This window comes from Antechinus flavipes, chromosome 2, assembly GCF_016432865.1.
Source record: "Antechinus flavipes isolate AdamAnt ecotype Samford, QLD, Australia chromosome 2, AdamAnt_v2, whole genome shotgun sequence".
NCBI lineage: Eukaryota > Metazoa > Chordata > Mammalia > Dasyuromorphia > Dasyuridae > Antechinus > Antechinus flavipes.
The window spans coordinates 122,735,846-122,746,023 of record NC_067399.1 but is presented as its reverse complement, the minus strand read 5'-3'; the positions used below and the strand labels follow the sequence as shown (position 1 = coordinate 122,746,023).

Below are 10,178 nucleotides of genomic sequence, written 5' to 3'. Positions count from 1 at the left end.
TTATTTTGTGGAAGAAAACTATAAGAAAGGAAGAAAGGAAGGAGGATGGGAGGGAGGGAGAGAGAGAGATGGAGAGAAGAAGGAGGGAGGGAGTGAGGGAGGGAAGAAGGAAGGAGGAAGGGAGAAGGAAAAAAGGAGGGAGGAGGGGAGAGAAGAAGAAAGGAAGGAAAGGAAGGAGGGAAGAAAAGAAGGAAGAAAGGGAAGAAGGAGGAAGGAATGAGTGAGGGAGGAAGGAAGAAAGGAAGAAAGAAAGGGTATGTTTCAGTCTATATTCAGATGCCATTAGTTCTTTCTCTGGAGAATAGCATTTTTTAACATGAGTCTTTTGGGATTGTCTTGGATTATTGTATTGCTGAGAATAGCTAAATTATTCACAGTTGTTCATCACATAATATTACTGTTACTTTGTATAATATTCTTCTGCTAACTTTACTCTGTATCAGCTCTGTCTAGGTTTTTCTGAAAACATCCTACTTGTATCATATATAATAATATCCCATTATAAACATATATCATAGCTTGCTTAGCTATACATCAATTAATTGGTGTCCCCTCAACTTCCAATTCTTTCTCATTGCAAAAAGAGTTGTTATGAATATTTTTATACAAGTAGATTCTTTTCCCTTTTAAAAATCTCTTTGCATTTGATATTGGCTAAGGAATGGATTAGTTGATCAATGGAATAGGTTAGGTTCAAAGGACAAAACAATCAATAACTATAGCAACCTAGTGTTTGACAACCCTAAGACCCCAGCTTTTGAGATAAGAACTTGATCTTTGGCAAAAATTGCTGGGAAAATTGGAAACTAGTATGGCAGAAACTAGGCATCAACCCACACTTAACACCGTACACCAAGATAAGGTCAAAATGGGTTCATAACGTAAACATAAAGAATAAGTTTATAAATAAATTAGAGGAACACAGGATAGTTTACCTCTCAGACCTGTGGAAGAGGAAGGAATTTATGACCAAAGAAGAACTAGAGATCATTACTGATCACAAAATAGAAATTTTTGATTATATCAAACTGAAAAGTTTTTGTACAAACAAAACTAATGCAGACAAGATTAGAAGGGAAGCAATAAACTGGGAAAATAGTTTTACAGTCAAAGGTTCTGATAAAGGACTCATTTCCAAAATATATAGAGAATTGACTCTAATTTATAAGAAATCAAGCCATTCTCCAATTGATAAATGGTCAAAGGATATGAACAGACAATTCTCAGACGAAGAAATTGAAACTATTTCTAGCCATATGAAAAGATGCTCCAAGTCATTATTAATCAGAGAAATGCAAATTAAGACAACTCTGAGATACCACTACACACCTGTCAGACTGGCTAGAATGACAGGGAAAGATAATGCAGAATGTTGGAGGGGATGTGGGAAAACAGGGACACTAATACATTGTTGGTGGAATTGTGAACACATCCAACCATTCTGGAGAGTAATTTGGAACTATGCTCAAAAAGTTATCAAACTGTGCATACCCTTTGATCCAGCAGTGTTACTACTGGGCTTATATCCCAAAGAGATCATAATGAAGGGAAAGGGATCTGTATGTGCATGAATGTTTGTGGCAGCCCTCTTTGTAGTGGCCAGAAACTGGAAACTGAGTAGATGCCCATCAATTGGAGAATGACTGAATAAATTGTGGCATATGAATATTATGGAATATTATTGTTTGGTAAGAAACGACCAACAGGATGACTTCAGAAAGGCCTGGAGATTCTTACACGAACTGATGTTAAGTGAAACGAGCAGGGCCAGGAGATCATTATATACTTCAACAACAATACTATATGATGACCAATTCTGATGGACCTGGCCCTCTACAGCAATGAGATGAACCAAATCAGTTCCAGTGGAGCAGTAATGAACTGAACCAGCTATGCCCAGCAAAAGAACTCTGGGAGATGACTAAGAACTATTACATTGAATTCCCAATCCCTCTATTTTTGCCTGCCTGCATTTTGGATTTCCTTCACAGGCTAATTGTACAATATTTCAGAGTTCGATTCTTTTTGTACAGCAAAATAAGGGTTTGGTCATGTATACTTATTGTGTATCTAATTTATACTTTAATATATTTAACATCTACGGGTCATCCTGCCATCTAAGGGAGGCGGGGGAAAGGAGGGGGAAAATTGGAACAAAAGGTTTGGCAATTGTCAATGCTGTAAAACTAGCCATACATATAACTTGGAAATAAAAAGCTATTAAAAAATAATTTAAAAAATAAAAAATCTCTTTGGGGGACCCATGTGTGTAAAAATGTTCATCGCAGCCCTTTTTGTAGTGGCAAGAAACTGGAAACTGAATGGATGCCCATCAATTGGAGAATGGCTGAATAAATTATGGTGTATGAATGTTATAGAATATTATTGTTCTGTAAGAAACAACCAGCAGGATGATTTCAGAAAGGCCTGGAGAGGCTTACATGAATTGATGCTAAATGAAATGAGCAGAACCAGGAGATTATACATGGCAACAACAAGATTATGCCATGACCAATTCTGATGAACATACCTTTCTTCAACAATGAGATGATTCAAATCAGTTCCAATTGTTCAGTCATGAAAAGAGCCATCTACATCTAGAGATAGGACTATGGGAACTGAATATGGTTCACAACATAGCATTTTCACTTTTGTTGTTTGCTTGCATTTTATTTTGCTTCTCTCTCTTTGTTTAACCGGTTTGATTGGATTTTTCTTGTGTGGCACATAATTGTATAATTATGTATGCATATATTGGATTTAATATATATTTCTACCATGTTTAACATGTATTAAACTACTTGTCATTTAGGGAAGGCATGGAGGAAAGTAGGGGGGGAGAGATGGAACACAAGGTTTTACAAGGACTAATGTCAAAGAATTGTCCACACATATGTTTTGAAAAATAAAAAGCTTTAAAATTTAAAAAAAAATCTCTTTGGGATACAGACCTAGTAGTAATATTGTTGGATTAAAGGGAATGAACAATTTTACAGCCCTTTGGGCATAGTTCTTAATTGCTCTCCAGAATGATTTAGTTCACAATTCCACTTATCAAGATGCTTTAGTGTGCCAATTTTTCCACATCTACTCCAAAAATATAATTTTTTTCTTTATAACAGCCAATCCAAAGGATATGAGGTAGTGCATCAGAGTTATTTTAATATGCATTTCTCTAATCAATAATGATTTAGTTTTTTCATATATCTGTAATTTTAATTTCTTTGTCTTTCACATCCTTTGATCATTTATCAATTGGGAAATGATTTGTATTCTTATAAATTTGACTCAAGTATCTATGTGTTTGAGAAATGAAACCTTTATCAGAGATCCTTGATATAAATTTTTTTAACCCAGTTTTGTGCTTTCCTTCTCATTTTGGTTTCATTGGTTTTGTTTGTACAAAAACTTTAATTTTATATGCAAGCCCCTTTCCAAAACTACAAGTTACAGATTAGAGGCTCATCTGTATCAATGGAGTTTCTACATCAAGAATTTCCTAAACTAATGAAATAAGTTTTTTTTTTTTTTTTTTACCAAAAAAACAAGTGGACCAGGCACTTTGCTTACCCTGGGCATACAAAAACAAAACAATCTCTATGCTCAAGGGGCTTGCATTGCTAGTGAGGGAACTAATAAGAATTGGCATATAAATGGCACTTTAAAATGGTAGTTATGGTTGTTCTTTGTTTTTGAAGAGGACCACTATATTGGAATCAAGGTACACTGTGCCATGCTATGATTGATTAGGATATGCTTAGAAGGCTCTACCACAGGTCAGGCACAAACAATTCACATTAACATTTGGAGAGTAGATGTTACTAAATGTGTATATTTCGTGTTTCTTCAATTCTGCTCTACTCGTAGAGTATAGTGTCTTCTTTGATGGGGCATGCCATGCTGGACAATTCTTTGCCTGTGTGTCTCATGATACACAATCAATTCCATAGTTTTTCAGAGAGACCTTAAGTATGTCCTTATATCATTTCTTCTGATCTCCATGTGAATACTTCTTGTGTATGAGTTCTCTGTAAAATAATAATTTCTTAGGTATACATGGTTGGCATTTGAATAACTTTTTTTTGGCTATTATTTTTTTATAGTTGTACTATATGTTGATAAAAGACATATTGTTAGAGAGTTTCAAGTTCTTGTGGTCAAATATGATTTCTTTTCTTCCTTCTGGTGTCTTGGGCAAGTCACTCCAAACATTTGTGAGGCCATTTCCTTGGGGTTTTTTCTGCATCTATCACCTGGTGAATGAAGATACCATCTTCAGGAAGTTCTATGTCATCCATTTCATACATGTATGATGATTCTATTGCAATAGCCCATCATTACTGAAGCCAAGAGAAACTATGCTAATGGGATACTGATAAAATTGGCATAATCATTTCTTGTTGATCACAAATAATAACAAATTTATCAGATCCATCTGTAGCAAATGTGTAGTGAATATTGTAAAAGGAAATGGTATTGACAGAAAAAAAATATGCTTAATATTAGTTCTTTTGGCCTATGGCATTTGAATACATATTTTTTCTTCTGTACCTCAGGACTTGGGTCCAAAATTCAACTGCCTTTTGGCCTTCAATAGAGCTTAACATATAACATTGCTTATTTGGAAATGCTCAAACAAAACAAGTCTGGTATTTCTGACTAGATTCTCTTCTTTACAGCACATAGCCCATATTTCACAAGTCTCATACCAACACTCTCCAGCCAGTTGTCTCCACAATTAATGTCTCCAGACACAAAGAGCATGTAAATCTTTTTCAGTTGAGAAAAAGTTCCTGTATTACAAGAAATTTTGGAATCCCACAATTTAACTCTTTGATCCTACTAACCAAAACATTCACATCTGGACAATATTCAGTGTAGCTAATAGGTGCATCATGGTTCCAACAAGGTATTGATGTTGGAATTCTCTCTATAGTAGAGTTTGAATGCTTGACAGTTTAGCTTGAGAAAGAACTTCAATGTCTGGTAACCTATTTTATCACATGATCTTCAGAACCTTCCTAAGAGAATTCTAATGGAAGTGATACAATTTTCTGGCATGGAACTGGTGGGCTATAATAGACAGGCCACAATGAAGTCAGCATAGTGGCTCTGGAGACCATTTTTGTAAGCAGTCTAATACATCTTTCTTTTGGAGCTTTCAAAACACTAAACTAGCTCTGGCAATGCATGTGTCAACTCATCGTCTATGTGTACTTCCCTGGAAAGTATTCTGCAAAGGTAAATGAACTTACCCACAGTATTCAACGTTTTTCCATTTGCTATAATGATGGTTCTATATATAGAAGGTATGGGGCTGGCTGGTAAAGAATCTGTATTTTCTTGGTGTTTATTATTAGGCCAAAATTTGTACAAGCAACAGAGAATGGATCCAAACTTTGGTGCATCTCAACTTCAGAGACTGCATTGAATGCACAATCATCTGCAAACAAAAAAAAAATCATGCATCACTTTCCCTCTACTTTAGTCTTCACTTGTAGCTTATAGCCTTTTCAAATTAAATAATTTACCATCAGTGAGTTGACCTTGATGCCCTTTTTCATCCTTGTTGAAGGTTGCTAAAATACCATGCTAAAAAAGCAGGGAACAAGTATGTAGTTTTGCCAAACTCTGTTGGTAAATGGGAAAGCTTGAGAGCACTGCTTATTATCCAGAATCTGGGCAAGCATGCCATTATAAAACTGATGTATAATACTGATGAACTTCAGGCTCCCAAATTTTACCATATTTTGAAACAAACTCTCATGACTGACAGTATCAAAGATCTTGATCAATTCCACAAACATGTATAGATTTCTCTTCTTTGCATTTTAAAGTATACAAAACTGTTTACATATATTGTCTTATAATAATTTCACAAGTAAAACATCATAGATGTTATTATCCCTACTCTACGTATAAGAAAAGTGAGTTCTATTAAGAGGAAATAAAACATAAGCTACTTTTTTTAACCAAAGGATTATATTCACTCACACAACTTTAACAAACAAAATAGAAAACAAACCAAAAAGAAAAACAGATTAAGTCCTGAGAAGTTCCAGACTCATTCTGGTGATTTACATCTGATTTCTCTGTGCAGAAGTACTGAGTAAAAGTGGACTTTCCTAGCTTCTCAGAGTCAATGACCTTCCTATCTTTCATCTATGATTCTTTCAGTAGGGCAATATTGATTATGGAAGGTCTAAGTTCAAGAAAAAATGGGAAAGACCAGGGCAATGAGAATTAGTCATAGAAAAAAAATAAGTATGCAGGGGAAATGGGGGGAGGGGAACCTTATGTTTCCAAGAGTAGGACAGCCAGCTATAAAAGAAAGCTAACATCATGAGTTTCATTTGGGTAGACAAAGCCTCTTTGACCTTTCCCAGTGCAGTCCTTTGAAATTAATTTCTTTGGAAACTAAATATGTTGTACATTTGGATCTTGCCCAACAGGTGTCACCCAATAGTTCAGCATCAACTGGGTAAGTATTAAACAACAAAAGGGCAAATAAATAAGGGGAGTTCTGCTGGCTTGGTATAGGCAAAGGTCATTGTATGTTTGAAACCAAAGGAGATCCTCTGTTCAACTCATCCTTATAATAATAAAATCTCCCATAAATTCCCTGTCTCCTTCAGCTAATACTAGTTCCTTATTGAGGGATGTGGAGTTTTGTAAATTTTTAATAAAATATCAAATGAGTATCTGTTTACCTATAGCTTCTCCCAAACTCTTCTTCCCTAACATTCCCCAGGCACAAATTTCATTTCCTTGTTAAGGAAAGAAGGGCATATCAACTCTACGCACTATTCACAATTCTAATAGGATTAATGTTTAGAGTCATAAAATCTCTGGACTCCAAAAATCTTGGCTAAGTTTGTGTCATGGAACTCAGGAACCCAGTGTTAATTGGAACTCTTGAGTGTTGATTGGTTGTTGGCAGAGACCTCTGATTACTTCTGGCTGTGGCCATTCATCCATTTTATAAGGATGGGTGAACCTAATAACCAGCCCTTACAAAGAGCAGTGCTACTATTATATGTCAATTTCCCTATAACAATTATCTTGGCACCCAGATAAATTTTTCCTCATTTCATATTTTTATTCTAAAGTCCAATTCAATTCAATTCACCATCTAAAGCCATAAAGTTCCACATAGCACAACTAGGTAAGAGACAGATAAAAGTAAGAGGAGGCTACATTTTGAAATTGCTTAATGGCAGTAAATATTAATTCCTTTCACAATAGAATTGAGTTTTAGAAATTGTTAGAAGTCATTGGATATACAATAAGAACTCAAGATTGATTTTCTTGCTCAAAAAACTGTTAGTGTTTGGGATAGCATCCAGAAATTTAGAAATGACCTTAGACATCATCCATCCATTCCTGTTTTACAAATGAGGAAACTTACTTCTAAGTAGCATAAGTTGCAAGATTGAAAATTGATCCCTAAATTTGGGGAAACAAATCTGGTGTTCTTCATGCTTGAGGGTTCTATTTTCTTCTTTTTTTTTCTTCCTTGAGGCAACTGGAGTTAAATGACTTGCTCAGGGTCACACAGCTAAGAAGTATTAGGTGTCTAAGGTCACATTTGAACTCAGGTCCTCTTGACTTCAGGACTGGTTCTCTATCCATTGTACCACCTAGCTACCCCTATTTTATTCTATTTTTATTATAACTCACAAACTAACTTTGAACATAATTCTAAGAAAAGGCACTTCAGTAACATTCTGAGACCTGGCAGTATCATTGGAATTAAATCTCTAAAGGTGGCTTCCCTAATGATATAGTACAGGAGAATTCAAAATGACAAGCAGCAGAGTCACACAGGGATCTCAGTTAACAGAACTTTTTATTACTATTCACAAGGGGAAAAGAAGAACAGGATACAGCCTCCATTTTCCTCAGAAGAAGGCAGCCCACAGTGGGATGGCTTCTGGACAGAGAGTTATGCAACAGCTGTAGTATTCTGGTAAAATGCCCAGAGAGCATCAGGGCTCAAAATTATATTGAGTTTTAGATAAAGAGCCAGCAGGATATCTAAAGAAGATGGCCCTGTCATCCATAACAGAAGAGTTTATAGTCAGGACCAGTGAAATGAATGCATTTTCTAAATTATCTACAAAGGATTGACGAATCAGTGGCAGGGACACAGAGAACTCAATTCTAATTGTCATTCTGCAAAAAGCTTGGGGGAGAAGGGGAGGGAAAGAAGATAATGCCCATTCTCTGATTTACTAAGAGTAAAGATGCATTCTGGGGTTCTGGAACTATTTCATTCAAACTTGTTTGCAACAGTTAATGGATAGATAATATTTGCTTTAATGTATATATTTTAGTGTGTTTTTTTTTAAGCCAGAATATGTTATACTTCTTATAAGATACATTGTTTCTCTCTTAGTATCTATTGTCTAGTATCTATTGTGGGGTAGGCAGATTATAATAGAGTATTAAATCTGGAGTCAGAAAGACCTAAATTCAAAATTAGCTATGTAACCCTGTGTTAGCTCTATTTGCTCCAGCTTCTTCAACCATAAAATGGGGATAATAACACTCATCTCCCAAGGTTGTTGTGAAGTTTAAATGAGATATTTGTAAAAGGCACTAAGCACAGTGACTGGCGTATAGTTAGCACTACAAATATGCCAATTCTCCTCCCATAAATAGAAAAAACCTGGCATTTATTATAAGTCAGTAGTATTCCATTACATTTATAGTCCATGGCATATTCAGCTTTCCCTAATTGAGTAATCACTTTGTTTCATATATGTGTATATATATAAGTATCTATCTATAAATATACATATACATCTATATATAATGAAACAAATTGATATAAATAAATATCTACAACAGTACTACCATGATTAAATGTGTGAATGTTGTATATTCTATCTTTCTGACTTTGATCTTTTCTGCAGTATATTCCCAGGAATAGTATTTCTGGGTCTAAGAATGTGAGTGGTTTGGTGATTTTTCTTCTATAATATCAAATTGCTTTCAAAAGTGGCCTCATTTCTATTGTTTGTAGTGGTTTGGAACATTTTTTCATATAGTCATTGATAGTTTATATTTCTTCTTTTGAATATTTCACATGAGGACTTATCTATTGAGGAATGGCTCTAATTTTTTTATTAATTCATTTTTAACATTTGTTTCTCAGCTCTAAATCTTCTTCCTTCCTCTCTTCCTTTCTCTCTTCTTGAGAATGCAAGCCATATATCACATACATATGAAGTAATGCAAAACATACTATTCATATTAATCATATTGCAAAAACAATGACAGTAACTAAAAAACATAAAGTGGAAAAAACTATAGTTCAATCTGCACTCAGCATTTTTCAATTCTCTCTGGAGGTGAACAACATTTTTCATCATGGATCCTTTGGAATTGTCTTAGATCACTGTATTGATTAGAGTTGCTAAGTTTTTCATAGTTAATCATCATTATAATATTACTATCTATATAATGTTACAATGTACAATTTTCTCCTGGTTCTGCTCATTTTATTCAGAATCAGTTCAAATAAATGCTTCTACATTTTTCTAAAAAAACATCCCATTCATCATTTCTTATAGCACAATAGTATTCTATCACAATCATATACCACAACTTGTTAAATCATTCCCCAAATGACAGGCATCCCTTCATTTTCCATTTCTTTGTCACCACAAAAAAAGATACTCTCTCTATATATATACATATACATATATACATATATATATATATATATATACACACACACACACACATATACACAAATCATATGTATAACACATAGGTTTATTATATACTTATTTATGTATACACACATATATAAGCTTTTCTCTTCCTTTGATCTTTTTGAAATTCAGCTCTAGGTGTGGCATTATTGGGTGAAAGGTATGCACAGTTTTATAGCCTTTTGAGCATAGTTCTAAATTGTTCTTCAGAACAGTTGGTCCAGTTGATAAATGGTCCTTAATGTTACAAATTATATATAAATAATATATATTCTAGATATCTGAATTTTTTTTTTCAAGAGGCAAAGGTCCTGCAAAAGGCCTAGCAATCCATTCTCCTAAAATCTCCTATTTTGTAATTTCTTCTTCAGCCTATTCTTAGCTTTAATTCATAGAAACTTTCGTTTATTTAATACAAATTCTTATTTGAATTTTTTTCAGCAGGCCTTACTGAAC

General features: G+C 34.4%; 1 pseudogene; it reads right to left on the bottom strand.

Annotated features, from left to right (window-relative positions):
* Positions 1-4,199: 4,199 nt before the first annotated feature.
* LOC127546478 (mitotic checkpoint protein BUB3-like) overlaps positions 4,200-10,178 on the bottom strand; it is a 28,275-nt pseudogene continuing 22,296 nt past the window's right edge.